Source organism: Ptychodera flava, chromosome 18, assembly GCF_041260155.1.
Source record: "Ptychodera flava strain L36383 chromosome 18, AS_Pfla_20210202, whole genome shotgun sequence".
In the NCBI taxonomy this organism is placed as follows: domain Eukaryota; kingdom Metazoa; phylum Hemichordata; class Enteropneusta; family Ptychoderidae; genus Ptychodera; species Ptychodera flava.
The window spans coordinates 10,553,416-10,569,627 of record NC_091945.1 but is presented as its reverse complement, the minus strand read 5'-3'; positions in this window follow the sequence as shown (position 1 = coordinate 10,569,627).

Sequence of the window (16,212 nt, the reverse complement as noted above, 5' to 3'; positions counted from 1 at the left end):
ATAAAGTATATTTAAGCTTGTCAGAGATCTATTTTGAATAACAGTAACATGAAGTAAGATAATATAGTAAACATGAGAAGTAGGAAACTGCGACAATTTCATGATGGACAGTTATTCACAAAGCTTTCCACCTGAATGTTCTGTCAACAATATGACAGTCTTCTTCATTTGGCGTAGAGCTGTCGACAGTTGTAGTGGTAACTGCAGTAGCTAAGCAGAGTGCCCGCAGACTAGACTTGAAGCAGCGGTAGACCAGCCAGCTTTGTTGGCACACTGGTGACAATGCCACAACACAGGAAACAGTTCAAAAGTAATGCGTTGCCAGAACACAGTAAAGGGCACTTTCAACAGAGACAAAAATGGGAGAAGACGCACTGATGTCTGCCGTTGCTGTGCACATGGTTGGCAGGATCAGTCATGATGGAGGAATGAAATGACGATTTGAGAAACACAGCACACCAGACTAGCCTTCACACTATAACTGGAGGACAGAACAACATCCGGGGAATTTATATACAAAACTTCACCTCATGAAGGCGCTATACACATACATCGCAGGGCTCGAAATTAGCGGTAGTCCCGCGTCCACCGAATAATAACTTTTCTCTGGCGCTACCAAAATCCGTGAAATTGTAGCCCACACGGACTACCAAAGCATGGGACCTGAAATTCAGTCAGTACTTGGCATGCCATGTCCGGTCCTTCTCTTTAGGACTAGCTAAATGCTGTCAAACCCAGCTGGGAACACAAAATATTGTATTCTCAATGGATGTTATATCACATTTATGGACATCAGTATACAATTGTCAAAAAGGTCTCTGAACTTTTCCAGCTTAAGTTGAGTTTGTAGCTTAGTCAGTATATCAGCCACCATTTTATTTGTAGAACAATACTAAAAAACTATTGTGCTTATGGGTAATTCATGGCGAAAAAAGACGGTAACGTATGTCAATATATCGACCTTTGGTGGTTTACTGTTTTGTCCTCAAAGATCAAAGCAGCCCTGGTTGATGTGTTATACCTCAATCATTAGGTAACTGAATGAGATAAAGACATTCTTGAACAGTTGCTTGAATTGCCATACATTCTGCTCCAAAGGAGGACAGGGCTATAGACTTCCAAGAAACAAGAGAACCTGTGTATTCGTTGGATTAAAGCAGTATCCACCAATACTACGTCTATCATCTGTACACGATGCCCAATCAGAATCACTGTAACCCATTAATGTAAGACCATCATCACATTTCTTGAAACATTATTGATAATTAATAGTACCCTTAAATATCTGAAGGCATATTTAACTGCCATCAAGAGGGCTTTGAATGGTCTCGACAAAGACTTAGACATTGGGTACAATCCACACAAACTGGTCTTGTATGTGTCATTGCATATAACAGACTGCCTACAGCCTCATGATATATTCTAGCATTGGCTGGAGTTTCATTATTACACTCAAGCTTTTGTTCTGAGGGAGCAGACCTTGGTTTACATTCAACCACGTCGACTCTTTCAAGTATTTTGCACAGGTACTATGGCGCGTAATCCATGCCAAAATTAACACCTTACATTTTGAGCAAAACTTCATTCAACTCGCGTCCATTTCGACCCAACTGTGGCCAACTTCATTCAGCTTTCGCCAAATTCGACCCGACTGTGGCTAACTTCATTCAGCTCTCGCCCAATTCGACCCAACTGTGGCCAACTTCATTTAGCTCTCGCCCAATTCGACCTAACTGTGGCCACCTTTCAACTCTCGCCCAATTCAACCCCATTGTCGCCAACCTTCATTCAATTCTCGCCAATTTTGCGCGTAATCCATGCCAAAATTAACACCTAACATTTTGAGCCAGCCTACATGCAACTCTCACGAAGGTACATGCGACTCACCAAGCTACAACTCACGAACCTGCATGCAATTCGCGCAAACCTCAATGCAACTCTCTTGAAATGCATTTGCTTTGCGCTGCGACTTATTTGAATCGGACTCCCTAGATTACCTTTGAAGCTCAACTCATTTTAACTACACTGCTTGAAGCTCTTTTTTGAGCTGAACGCATTTGTGAAGGGGGGACTTGGTTGGGGTAAACCATTTTTAATAAGGTCCACTGCATGCTGCTTTCGATTTAAATAAAGGCACTTCTGGGTTGAGAAAACCATACGTGAATTGGAGTTCACTGCAATCGGTTAATGTGTGTGAATGAGGTTCTATCGTATTTTATTTGACTCTCATTTGACTTCAAGTAGACTGTGCCACAATGTGGTTTACAATAAACCAACCCATCATTAAAGTGACTAACTTTGCCCCGACAACACGGAAACTTATGAGACGTCACAACGCGTCATACCAACGTCATATGACGTATTCAGGTGTTTTCTATCAGTGAGCCAGGGGATCTGACAAAAATGACCAAACATAAAGTATATGCAGTGAACGAGTGACTTGAGTTGCCCGTCGCGTTGCCTCGTTTGTATGATGTCATCCGTGTCGCTCGATTAGCATGGACGAAATTGATAATAAACCCTTTCCTCAATCTCACCGGAAGTTTGCGTGCGCATGCGTAATTATATACTCTTCGCCAGTTTGACCTAGTTCCGCTGCAGTCAAAGTCAACTCTCTGGAACGTTCGTTGACTCTCTATGTAGAGTTCGAGTATGCAAAGTCTGCTCCTGTATTTCCGGGCTATTTTTGCCATTTCATGGAAAAAAGCCTCTGTGTGAAAATCATGACACTAATTTTGTAATTTTGCTGTAGTATTAGCTTGCAAAAATGTTTCTAATTTCTGACAAAGTCCAAGTGGTCTGATCGTGTGACAGTTCGATAACCATATGACAGCTCTGATTTTGTGGAGGGACCGTGCCTGATCTTGTACTAGTGTACTTTGGCGAGACCCAGCGCTTTAAATTAGTCTTTAATAAAAAATGTCCAACGTACAGAAGTTTTGACTTAACTTTAATGGTCTGAACATGGTTCCTTTCTCAAGGGTGAGCAAATCATGTTTTGAGTCTCAATCCCCAGTAGCCAAAATATTTACTAACAGCCGGCCCGTCGGTGACTCGTTTAATTTTGTGAAGTTCATTTTTCCACTGCCTGCTCTCAAACTGCAAAATGTGAGGGAAAAAATGTTTTGCATGAGGATTTTTGCCTAAGTTAACGAGACTTCTGAACCCAAAAATATGGCAAGATACCGATCAATTCTTTTTAGCGTAGTGCATGACCGTTCTTACGCGCATACATGATATGACTGAACTGTGATACTTTTTTGATTTCCCAACTACTTCCATATGATATCTCGGGGATCTCAACGACTGTCTGCAATAGAAGCATTGTCTCTTGATACCCATGTAAGCCTTATTAATTTAGGAAATAATTGAAATTACAAAAAAATCACACTTATCATCGCATACACAATGTCTCAAATTGGTGTCGATCCCTATGTCATATCAGCCATAGTTGTCGATGCAAGTCCAGCTATTACTCAAAGGCCGATCATTTTCACTCTTGGCACAAGCGATTTCATCGCTCACACCATGGTCATTTCGAAGAGTTATAGTGATGAATACAACGAATTTCACAGCAATATTGTTTTTATTTGGTGATCTTTAAACGATCGTTTTTTTCATGCTGCAATTTACCCACTCTGCATAATACTTGATCCATATCATAAGTTGAGTCTTTTTCATTCCATTCCGTGTTTCTACCATGCCTTTCCCTTCTCTCCCGATGGTGGCGCTCTCTTCAAAAGTACTTATTTGCATGCCTGTGAGCATGCGCAGTGTTCATCTATCCAGTCCACCGCCATATTGCCCCTCATTCTACTTTTCCGAGCCGTATCTGCTACACGTACGCTATGGTATTGGTAGTGGCCGAGATGTCGGAGAAAAGAGACAAGCGGATCAAGAGAAGTAGTCGTCCCTCCGCAAGTGCTAGCGTTGGCGTGGAGGGTTCGACTCAGGTGTCGGCAGGACATGAAGCCGAGAAGCATAGTGACACTAGTCCCGCATTGGATATCATTGATACTCCAGGGGCTAGCACATGTCCAAGTAATATGCTTGACGGAATTGACGAGAGTCACTTTGAACCGTCGCAGGTCACGCCATCCCATCAAGAGCAACAGGGTCCATCGAAACAAGAAGATACTGCTTCTTTAGCTTCGCTACTTACCCAGCTAGTTCAGCAGAACCAACTTATGCTGCAAGAAGTTCACAACACCCGGAAGAGAGGAGTGGGTCGCCTCTTCAATGTAAGCGACGCTCCGAGGACGACGGGCAAGACGACGCAGCATACAAAAGGAGAAGAGTTACGTACAGTGAAAGTGAGTCAGATTCAGCCAGTTCATTTTCGGACTTTCCTGAGTCAGTCCAAGAACAGGCTAGCTCAAGTCAACATGATTCAGCTATGTTAGACGTCGATTTTGATGATGTTCCTGACCTTGTAAAGGGCCCGGTCACATGGCCGGTGGCTGACAAATCAGTTGTATGGCTTGCACGGCGTATTGACAAAAGTATGTTTGCCGGGCAGCTGAAGGCATTACTACAGAATTATCTGGTACCTGAAGAAGTCAGAAGCCATTTCAAGTTCAGAAAGTACCCTCATCTCTCAGGGCATACCTGAACTCATCTGCAACAAATCTGAGAACATATGACAAGGGGTTGTACAAGACTCATACCACTTTGCACTCAGCACTCTTTCCAATTGTTAAGGCTTTGGAGTTGGTGTGTAACAAAGATAACTCTGCAGATAAGTTTACCACAATGAAAACTTAATTAAAGGCAGCACTGTCAGATGCCTGTCACTTGATAGTTACTGGCAGTAATATGATGGCTGAAGTCAGACAGGCAAGACTTAAAGGCGGAGCCTCCCTTTAAAAGGGCGCCAACCTATGGCGGCGTCCATTGTGTAAGAGGACATCAAACAGGCAACATGAGGGCACACGCTCCAGAAAATGCCACTTTTTAGTTTTTTCGGACCGCAAAAACGCTGACAGACTGCCAAGCGGTCAGCACAAAGCTGCTGCCGATCGAACCCTGTGGTTATATTCAAATTCTAATGTGACTGGAAGACGTTTTTTAAGGAAATTCGAGTGTGGTGCTGGGGAATAAATGACCGTTGGCAATTTGAACCGACCGTCAATCAAACGGTTATATAAGCTCTATTTGCAGGATTAGCAAAAGGTGACAAAAGATTGAAATCAGTTTGTGTAATTAATGTAATAGAAATCAAACATCGTACTGGCCATGTGTTTGACTGGGAGGAGAACTCCACTAATGCGAGAACCTGGGATTGAAAAGTGCGGCTTTAAGCAATTCTTCAAACCAGAAATCAGAGGGGTCTTGAATGACCGAAAGCCTACCAATGAGGGCTTCTTTGGTGGAGATTTTATCAAAGCCATTACAGATTCTAAGAAGGCCGTCAATGCTATGAAGTCTGTCTCTCAGTCCTACAAGTCTAGGTCAGCCTACAATAAGCAAGATCGCTTTAACCAGTCCTTTCGTGACAAGCAAAGAAATGAGCAACAGGCTAGTTATACCTACAAAGACAAGCAGTACTCCCAGAGAAATGATCAACAACAGTATCAGATTGGTAAGAGGAAATATAAATCTAGACCTAATACTAAATAGAAGTCTCAGCAACCAGATAGATATACCACATGCAGGAAGACTACGATTTTTTGTTGAAGAATGGAAGAAAATCACTTCCAATAATTTCATTTTGAAAGTTATTATTGGTTATAAACTTCAGTTGACCAGCACACCTATACAAAACATTCAACCAGCTACAGCAACTAAATCATCAGAAGAACAGACAGTTATTCAACAAGAAATAGACACCTTACTGAGCAAGAAAGCCATAGAAGCGGTGCCACCAGCTGATAACCAGTTCATATCTAGGATATTCACTATCCCTAAAAAGACTGGTGGCTGGAGGGTCATCATTGATTTACGAGAACTCAATAAATTCATCAAGAAAACTCATTTCCGTATGGAAGGACACTCTGACATTGAACAGTTGTTGTCTCCATAGAAGCGGTGCCACCAGCTGATAACCAGTTCATATCTAGGATATTCACTATCCCTAAAAAGACTGGTGGCTGGAGGGTCATCATTGATTTACGAGAACTCAATAAATTCATCAAGAAAACTCATTTCCGTATGGAAGGACACTCTGACATTGAACAGTTGTTGTCTCCAGGAGACTACATGACCTCGATTGACCTCACTGATGCTTATCTAATGATTCCTATTTGTCCTGATCACCGCCATTTACTGTGCTTCATTTGGCAGGGACAGGTCTACCAGTATACTTGTCTACCTTTCGGATTGAAATCCTCACCAAGAGTATTTACCAAGCTCTTAAGAGTGATTCTTTCACATGTAAGAAAGATTGGAATAACTTGCAGCAGTTACCTAGACGATCTTATCAACATTGGACACAGCATAGCATCAACTCAGACCAATCACAATCTGGTATGGGATGTTTTATGCAGGTTGGGCTTCTTACCAAATGTAAGCAAGTCTTGCATAGTGCCAACCAGACAACTAACACATCTAGGCAAAGTGTACAACACAGTGAAAACGGAAGTCTCTCTACCACAAAGCAAAGTTATGAAAATCCAGACAACTGCAAGCAAACTACATTCAAGAGAAACTGTAACACTACGAGACGTAGCACACTTTCTTGGACTAGTAGAGGTTATAAGAGGGGCAATGATTGCAGCTGCCACCCACTACAGACATATTCAATGAGACCTGATTCAGCATCTATACAGCCAGAATTGGGAGAAGAAAATACATATGTCCAACGAAGCAAAAGTAGAACTGCTTTTTGTTGGATGGAACAGTTACCCAACCACAATGGCAGACCTATCCATCAACCAATTCCAACCGTCACAATACAGACAGATGCCTCACTTCAGAGCTGGGAGCACTCTGCAACAACAAAACAGTGCTAGGCCACTGGTCAGCAGAGGAAAGGACACGCCACACCAACGAACTGGAGTTGTTGACAGTAATGTTTGCTGTTCAGTCCTTTCTGCAAGACAAGACAAATATACATGTGGAAGTACAGATAGACAATACAACAGCGGTGGCGTATATCAACCACTAAGGGGGAACCCATTCAAAGAAACTATGTACAACAGCACTACAAATTTGGGAATGGTGTCTCCAACGCAGCATAACTCTGCAGGCAGAACACATTCCAGGACTTCAGAACCAAATGGCAGATGCACTATCAAGACAGCCAGAAGACCCACACGACTATATGCTGAATCCAGTAGTATTCAGACAGTTGTGTCAAGTGACTGTCACACCGACAATAGACCTGTTTGCCAGCCGTGTCACCAGACAACTTCTCAAATATGTTGCATGGAAGCCAGATCCACAAGCAGTGGGCCAGGATGCTTTCACAATCCATTGGGCTACAGAGAGACCATACCTATTTCCACCACTTCCACTGAGAGGACGATGTTTACACAAGATAACACAAGACAGGGCAGTAGTACTGTTCATAGCACCAGTGTGGGCAAATCGACCATGGTACACCAGACTGTTACAAATGTCGGTTCAGCAACCATTCTTACTGCCACATCAGGAACAACTAGTCACCAATCCTCACACCAACAGACCAGTTCATTTCAATATTCATCCATTAGCCGCCTGGATACTCTCCGGCGACACTATAGAGGCAAGGGCTTTTCAGAGAAAGTTACCCTTCTCAGAGCCACAAGACAGCAGACTTCAGTTCAATATGACAAAAAATGGAAGACCTATTGTAGCTGGTGCCTACGAAGGAAAATTAATCCACTTTCAGCACCTGTAGTAGAGGTCACAGAATTTCTCTCAGAGCTTTCAACCCTACACAACCTAGCTTATAGTACATTGAATGGATACAGGTCTGCAATTTCATTAGCACATTTGCCAATTGATGGTCAACCTGTAGGAGCTCATCCTTGGTGATCAAGCTTTTCTTTCGAGGCATCTTCCATATAAAGCCCCCAAGACCTTGTTATGTTACAACTTGGGAGGTATCAAGGGTCACAAGATTTCTGGAAACACTTCATCCACCAAGAACTTTGAACATGAAGATGCTTATACTTTCAAGACTGTCATGCTTATAGCACTGACCTCTTCAGATAGAGGGCAAGCCATCAAAGAACTCAACATTGAGTATATATCTCTATGAATTCTATATACTTTGTTATACCAGAATTGACGAAGACTTCATCGCCAAACAAGCCCATTGCAACAGAACCATTAAATGTCCAAGTTTTCCAAGCAATAGGAATTGGATGTCCGTAATTATGTCAGACACTATATTGAACGCACCATGCCACTTAGAGACAGGGCAGTTGCCAGGGGACTCAAGAGACCAGCTCAGCTGTTACTGACACACAGACCACCTCATCACCCGGTGTCATCACAGACAATCGCAAGGTGGGTGAAGACAGTACTAACCATGGCAGGAATAGACACCGAGTATTTAAAGCTCACAGTGTTCGTGGTGCAGCAACATCAGCAGCCTTGTTCCAGGGAGCCACACTGCAACAAGTACTCCAGTTAGGAGACTGGGCAAATGACTCTACTTCTGCAAATTTTACCAAAGACATGTTGACTCATCTGAAGTTGGCAAATTGGTATTGCAGGCTTCCCAAGGAACGAGAAACTGACTGGGTGAGTGGACAAAATTATACTGGCTATAGTCCATTGTTTTTTAGGTGGTGCCTTTGTGCTTTACCACTGCGTCCAGCTTGGCAATCGGCATGGTAGAAACACAGAGTGGAATGAAAAGACTTCCAATTTGCCTAGGGTCTTACCTGAAGTGCAAATTTACAGTCTTTGAATGAAACGTAGTGTTTCTACCTTATTCCCACCCACCCAGCCCAACTCAGTGGTCAAAAGCTACCAGGTCACAGCACTGCTTACAGTGTTTTCTTTACTGGATCGTCCAAGTAGAATGAGGGGCAATATGGCGGTGGACTGGATAGATTAACACTGCGCATGCTCACAGGCATGCAAATAAGTACTTTTGAAGAGAGCGCCACCAATGGGAGAGAAGGGAAAGGCATGGTAGAAACACTACGTTTCATTCAAAGACTGTAAATTTGCACATCAGGTAAGACCCTAGGCAAATTGGAATTTTTTACGTAGATGCTTGACGTTTACATGCATAACTTTGTTGTTTTTTCGAAATAGAGGCATTCTGTTGCTCGATATCCATGTATAAATTATGGAAATAGATGACATTACAACGAAAGATCGCAGAAAATAGCATCGCATACATGATGTTTCAGAGTGGCGTTGATCCCGATGTCATAAGCATCATAATGCCAGTCCAGCTACCCTATCATTTTCTCTTTTTAGAGTTTGACACGAGCGATTTCATCACTCACAGCATGGTCAAAATGAATGTTTTTTTTTTTTATTTCGAAGAGTTATACTGATCACTACAACGACACAGTGTCTTTATTTTGATGTTTGAAAGATCGGTGTTTTCATGCTGCAGTGAACCCACTCCGCATAAGACATGATCCATATCATGACAGTTGATTTTTTTACGTAGATCCTTTATATTTTCATGCATGTTTTTTTAGATAAATTTCAAAATGCAATTTCTGAAAACTACGTTTTTTATCCCAGAATTGCATGATTTCTTTAATTTTGAACCTTAGAGAAGAATGTTACGTCAGTTAGGCTTGGCATGGAGCCCAGACTCCGTTTCTTGCTCCATGCAATTGGTAACCATCCACCTTCGTGTCCACTTCTAATCTGTACATCATTTGATGCTGATTGAATTTGCTACCCGTCAAATTTACGGAAGCTTTCAGTTGCTTCACTGTCTGCTTCCAAAGCAAGTACGTTCGGAATGTATTCTCATCGATTGCCATAGCTGTGGGTCCATAGCTGTGGTGTTTTCAGGCGGGATTTCTGCCTTTTACGGGCTAGTTTTGACTTTTACGCGGGGTTAAAAACGTAAAAGTCAAAAGCAGCCTATAAAAGGCAGAAATCCTGTCCGAAAACACCACAGCTACGGACCCACAGCTACGATCGCCATAGCGAGGACGTTTGCAAGGCGACTTCCGCAGCTGAACTAGGTCAATGCGCTATGCAAATGATATGCTAATCTAACTTCCGGTTGAATGAGGAAAAGGTCTATTGTCCGCGCTGCGTAAAAATCTCCGCACTGTGTGAAATTTATCTCTGCGCTCTGGGAAATTCTCCGCGCTGTGTAAAAATCTCGGGCTGTTAAAAAATCTCTGCGCTGTTAAAATCTCGGCGGTGTGTAAAAATCTAGGCGCTGTTGAAAACTCTTCGCGCTGTGTAAAAATATCCGCGCTGTTTGAAATTCTTGGCGCCTTTTTAAATTTCTCTCTACTGTTTAAAATTTCTCCGCAGGCTGTTTCGAATTTCCCTGCTGGAACACAATTCTCCGCACTGTTTCAAATTTCTCTCTACTGTTTGTTCTCCGCGCTATTCACTTCTGTGACTATTCTATAAGGAAAATGAGGGCAACTTCACACAGTGTATGCGTACAGCTGGCAATGTTTTACGGGTCGAATATTAGCCTGCTAAATACGTAGTCGTTACACTTGTCAGACAAAACAAATTGAAATCATAAAAATCGACAGGAAATGGCCCAAGGATATATCCTTTACAATCGAATTAATGTAAGAGAACAATTTACAAAAACACTGGACATTTTTGCAATGTGCAGATTGCCATAAAGCATGGTTACCTAGGTACAGCATGATGAGTGATTCCTGGATATTCCAACATCACCGACAACTTCAGATTTTATAATTACTTTCTGGAGGTCGTTCACAATTTTTTGTCCAGCGGAGGCTTTTCATAATTTTGTTTACCACCTGATTTTTTAAAGTTTCATACTTCAACTCGGACATTTGCGTATATTGTGTACTGTACCATGCCTAAATCATCAAGTCATACAATATTTTCACAGTACATTGACCGTATCGACATCGATAAAATACGAGTCGGGATAAAATAGAGTAATATTTTTTACAAGTTTTTCCTTCGCGACCGGTCGTAGAGTCGTGGCGATAAATGCCGAGAGAAATAGAATATTTTTTCAAAGTTTTTCCTTCACGACAGGTCGTTGGGTCGTGGCGATGCATGTCAGGAGAAAATAAAGTGGTTTTTCAAAGTTTTTCCTTCACGACCGGTCGTAGGGTTGTGCACATGCACATGCACATGAAGAGAGTGTACGTTGGCATACATCGTGTCAAAGAATGATGGTGTCCTTGTAGAGTTTCTAATGGCATCCGATCTACATTGCGTTTAAAACAGCCACAACACAACATTTATGTTAGTTGAATTCCATTTTTCAACAACAACATCACGACTAATAAACATAAACAACAATACAGACAACAATAACAACAACAACAACTAGATTTCTTGGTTTTATGGTTTTAACATTAAACTAAGAATAGGCAGAGGTCATAGCCTGCCTGCCAGGATCGCTAGTCTCGTCTGATTAGCATGGCGACCAGCGCGGCCTCTCACTTTGTAGGGAAATCAGATCGTTAATGGTAGAGGGACTGTGAACACACGGAACAAAAACACGTATTTATCGACGTGTACATTTGTCTTTTTCTCCATTAAGTGAAAAGGTTGTGTCCAAAATACGACAATAAATCAAAAATCTCTGCGTATGAGCCACGACCTTACGACTGGTCGTGGATTAAAATGTCGGAGAAAAATTCAACACTTTACAGCAACGACCCCACGACCCGTTTCGAAGGAAAAACTTTGAAAATATACTTTATTTTCTCTCGATGTTTATCCCAACGACCGGTCGTGAAGAAAATCGTTACAAGAATACTTTTTTCTTCTCCCCATGTGCATCGCCAAGACCCCGTAATCAGACCGGCCGTGATCGAAAAATCCTCCAAATCACCGCACGACTTGGGCTATCAAAAGAAAACTTGGCAAATTTGTAATACATTTTATTTTTCCTCGCAATCAATCCAACATCCGGGCATTGTTTATACATATTCTTTTAACACAGCGGATATTTCATTGTGCAGTAGTTCGCGAGTGTAAACAGTCGTACGACTGGTTTAGTAGCGTGCTCAATTAACTCGTTGGTTCATTTTGGGCCGGGTATCGTTGACTGAGTGTTTCAGAACCAAATGGGGCTCCTTAATCAGTCGCTCTCTTGTTTTGTATCCCCTCAGCTTCGTTGTGTGATTCAGTCATCTTTGGTATACCGATATGACCTCATTCTATGGCATTTAACTGTCACAACAACCATGGAGGTAGAGAGAAAGAATTGTTGGAACTGTAAATCTGGACTTCCGCAACAGACTTTCGGGTTAAATTTTTGGATCCCCCAGGTCAATGACAGAAAACACCTGAATATATTAATGACGTCATGTGACGTCGCTATGACGCGCTGTGACGTCTCGTGTTGTATGGCAAAGTTGGTCACTTTAATGATGGGTTGGCTGCAATGAACCACATTCTGGCAAGGTCATTGGAAGTTAAATCAGAGTCAATAACATAACATAGAATCACCTTCACATAAGTAAAGTAAATGCAATGGACTCTAAATCACGTGTGGTTTGTTTCAACTCAAAAGTGTCTTCATTTGAATCGCACGCTGTGGGCCCATTTAAAAAAATGGTTCGCCCCAACCAAGCCCCCCAAAACACGGAATATCCCCCGACACGAATGCGTTCAGCTCAAAAAGCAAGACGAATGCAGAGTCATCAAATGAGTTGAGCTTCATAGGTAATCTAGGGAGCATGATTCAAACGAGTCGCGGCACAAAGCGAATGCATTTCACGAGTTGCATTGAGTTTCGTGAAAGTTGGATAGGCTGGCGACAATATTGGATGGAATTTGGCGAGAGTTGAATGAAGGTGGCCACAGTTGGGTCGAATTGGACGAGAGTTGAATGAAGGTGGCCACAGTTGGGTCGAATTGGGCGAGAGTTGAATGAAGTTTTGCTCAAAATGTAAGGTGTTAATTTTGGCATGGATTACGCGCCATACAGGTACTGCTTTGGGTTCACTTTGACAACGCCATCGCTTAACGAAATGAATACCCGCGAAATCGGAAAGTTTTCCAAGACCTTTCATTTTAATTTTAGCTTTCAGCATTTGCTTGACAGTACACAATAAAGTATCAGTGCTTGCGCCAATAATAAGTAAGATCATCTACCGAGATAAGTATTACAACCATACATCATCAACCTGTTTTGTATACAAACATGGGTCAACGGAACATTGTATGTAATCATTTTCAGATAAGTAATAGTGAAACATACTATTCAAATTCTCCCTGACTGTTTCAAACCGGATAAAATTTTGTTCAATATACACACACGTTTACGTTTACCTGAATTGGAATTTCAAAACCTTCATGTTGCTCCATGTATATTTCATGATCAATTGGAGCATTAAAATATGCAGTTTTAACATCCACTTGATGTAAAATGAAATCAAACTGTACAGCTACTTGCAAAAGCATACGTAATGATGTCATTCTTGAAGTTTGAGCAAATGTTCCATTATAATCTACACCCTTCATCTGACTATATCCTTTTGCAACATATTTTGCTTTGTAAGTTTAGGAACCATCAGAGCTTCCTTTAATTGTACATACTCAACGACCGTCCACTGCTTTCCTACCCTCTGGTAAAGCAGCCAGAGTAAACGTGTCATTTTCTTTCAGAGCATTCATTTCATCTGGCATTGACATTTTTCATCGTTCAGAGTCTGGCGCTCTGATGTATACACTGCAAGATCCGAAGTGCAAACGTTTTATAGACTACCCCCTTGCTACATATTTAAGTGTTGCGAGTGTAGCGAAGGCTAGGAAAAGAAGTCTAATTACAGTGAAATATATCAATGCGCAGCGTGTTTAAGATGGGACTATTTTCACGTATAGTGTCTGGTATGCAACAGTGCGATCTTCCCATCGATTGATATATCGTTAATAATTATTCTTTTCATGAGAGAAAGAAATCTACACTTCGCTACACTTGTTCTCATTTGCATTGAACGTTGAACCTCACAATTTGCAATAGATGCTCTGATGGCTTCTGAATAATTCTGAGGAATATCTGGAATCCGGTAACAATTATCAACACTGGACACTACCTGATTGTCTTCAAAATCAGTAACATATCACCTTGATATGCATTGGGTTTTCTTACTCTGCTAGGATATCATGAAATTCTGTCAGAACATTGTGAATCGGAAATTGCTCAGCCACCAATTTCTGTTAATTGAGGTCCACCTGAATTCATTACTACGCCGTTTCAAAACGAAATAATCATCATCAGTATTCAAAATCTCAGTTTGGATTTTCTCGCCTTGTTTCTTACAAGTGGTACCTTTGTAACGAATTGAGCGAGCCCAAGGACCTCTATTTCGACCTTTTTTCATTTTACCAAGTGCAAATACTACAGTCGTCAGGTTTAGAAATATTGCCGATGGCTTTAGTACCATCAACAAATTTTTAAACTTTAAGATATCCTGATGGTTACAATGACCAAATATTTGATGCAAATCATTTCCATAGTTGACAATATCGAAAGTAACACTATCAGCACATGTTGGAAGATAGTACAGTCTTCCATGTTTCTCAACGTCAAACTTCGTACCACCCTTGTGAAGTAGTTTTGCTGTGTCAGGTTGAAATAATACACTTACACTTTTTTCTGTCGCTGCCTGTACTGAAAATGTGTTCGGGGGCTGTGATGGAATATACAAGGCATGTTTAGTAATTCATGGATGCTTCTGCCATGAACATCAAGTAAAGGAATACAGAGATAACCTTTCTTGAATGCAAAATTATTACATTTCATACCATTTGCTAGCTCAATATAGTGCTTTTCTGGTTTAAATGATGCATCATAACGTATAAATTTCGACTTGTCAGTAATTATATGTGCAGTGGCACCACAATCTACAAACAACCTAATAGTATCATTTTCATCTTACTCGTATCTCCGGTGTTATACATGCTAAGTGTTATACATTAGCATGAAATGCAAAAGAATGTTCATCACTTGACCCTGGTACTTGTTTAACTGAGTCTTTGCTGATACAGTTCCTGTCTTAAACCCCTTTGTAAGATACGTCTTGTCAGTGAGGGATGAGTTTCGGCAAAAGCTGCACCACTTACTCAGCTTCCTTTTACACTTCCGAGTCGCACGGCCCTGCTGTCCACATCTTTTAGACTGCGTTTGATATGTCGACTTGTTAGCGGCTTTCATGATTGCATCATGAAGTGAAGCGGGAGACCTAGCCTGTTCAGTGTCTTCAAACTTCTTAAAGCTATCTTAAATCATCAAAATGTCTGGGCCTTTTAACTTTGGGTAACAACTACAACAAATAGCTTGTACCTGTCTGACAACCCTTTCAATACCATAGCAATCAACAAGCTGTCTGTAACAGTTTCACCTGCATCTCTGAGTGCTGCCTCAGTAGTCTCAGCTCGAATGACATAATCTGTGGCAGTTTCATTCGGTTGCATGACCAAGGATGTAAGTTCTGTGTACAATGAAATAACCCTAGGATTGCCTGCCCAAGCATAATGTTCTTTCAGTATCTTAAACGCTTTACGGCCGTCATTCTCAGCATCCCCAATGATTATAGACAGCTTTTTATCATCCAAGAGCTGATTTCATGCAGCACAAACTTCTTCATTTTCGGGTGCATCTACCTCCGTTCCCTCTGGTGTCATGACAATGTCCTTCAGTTTCTTCAGTTTCAAATGGCCAAGAAACTTTACCTTCCATTGCTCAAATTTTCGCTCATCTCCGTCGAAAAATAGTCTCCCATAACGCCCATAAACAGCTGTACCGGGTCCATAACCTGTTGGGTTGTCGGGATCACTCATGATTGCAATTGAGGAATAAAATGACGGATTCAGGAAAACAGCACACCAGACTAGCTTTCATACTGAAACCCGAGGACGGAACAACATCCGAGAAATGTATTTACAAAATCGCACCTCATGAGGGCGCTATACACATACATCGGTACCATCTGCAACAATGAGTTTTTTTTTTCAGCTGCTGGCATGAGATTACAAAGAATTGATATTCTAACAGCACAATAAGTCCATGCATGTCCAACTCAATGAAGTCATACATGACTGCCGTAGGTATCGCAGTGACAGGTAGCAGGTGCAGCTCTAACCGTATCTACGTGACGACCCTTCGCCAATGTGCCAAAG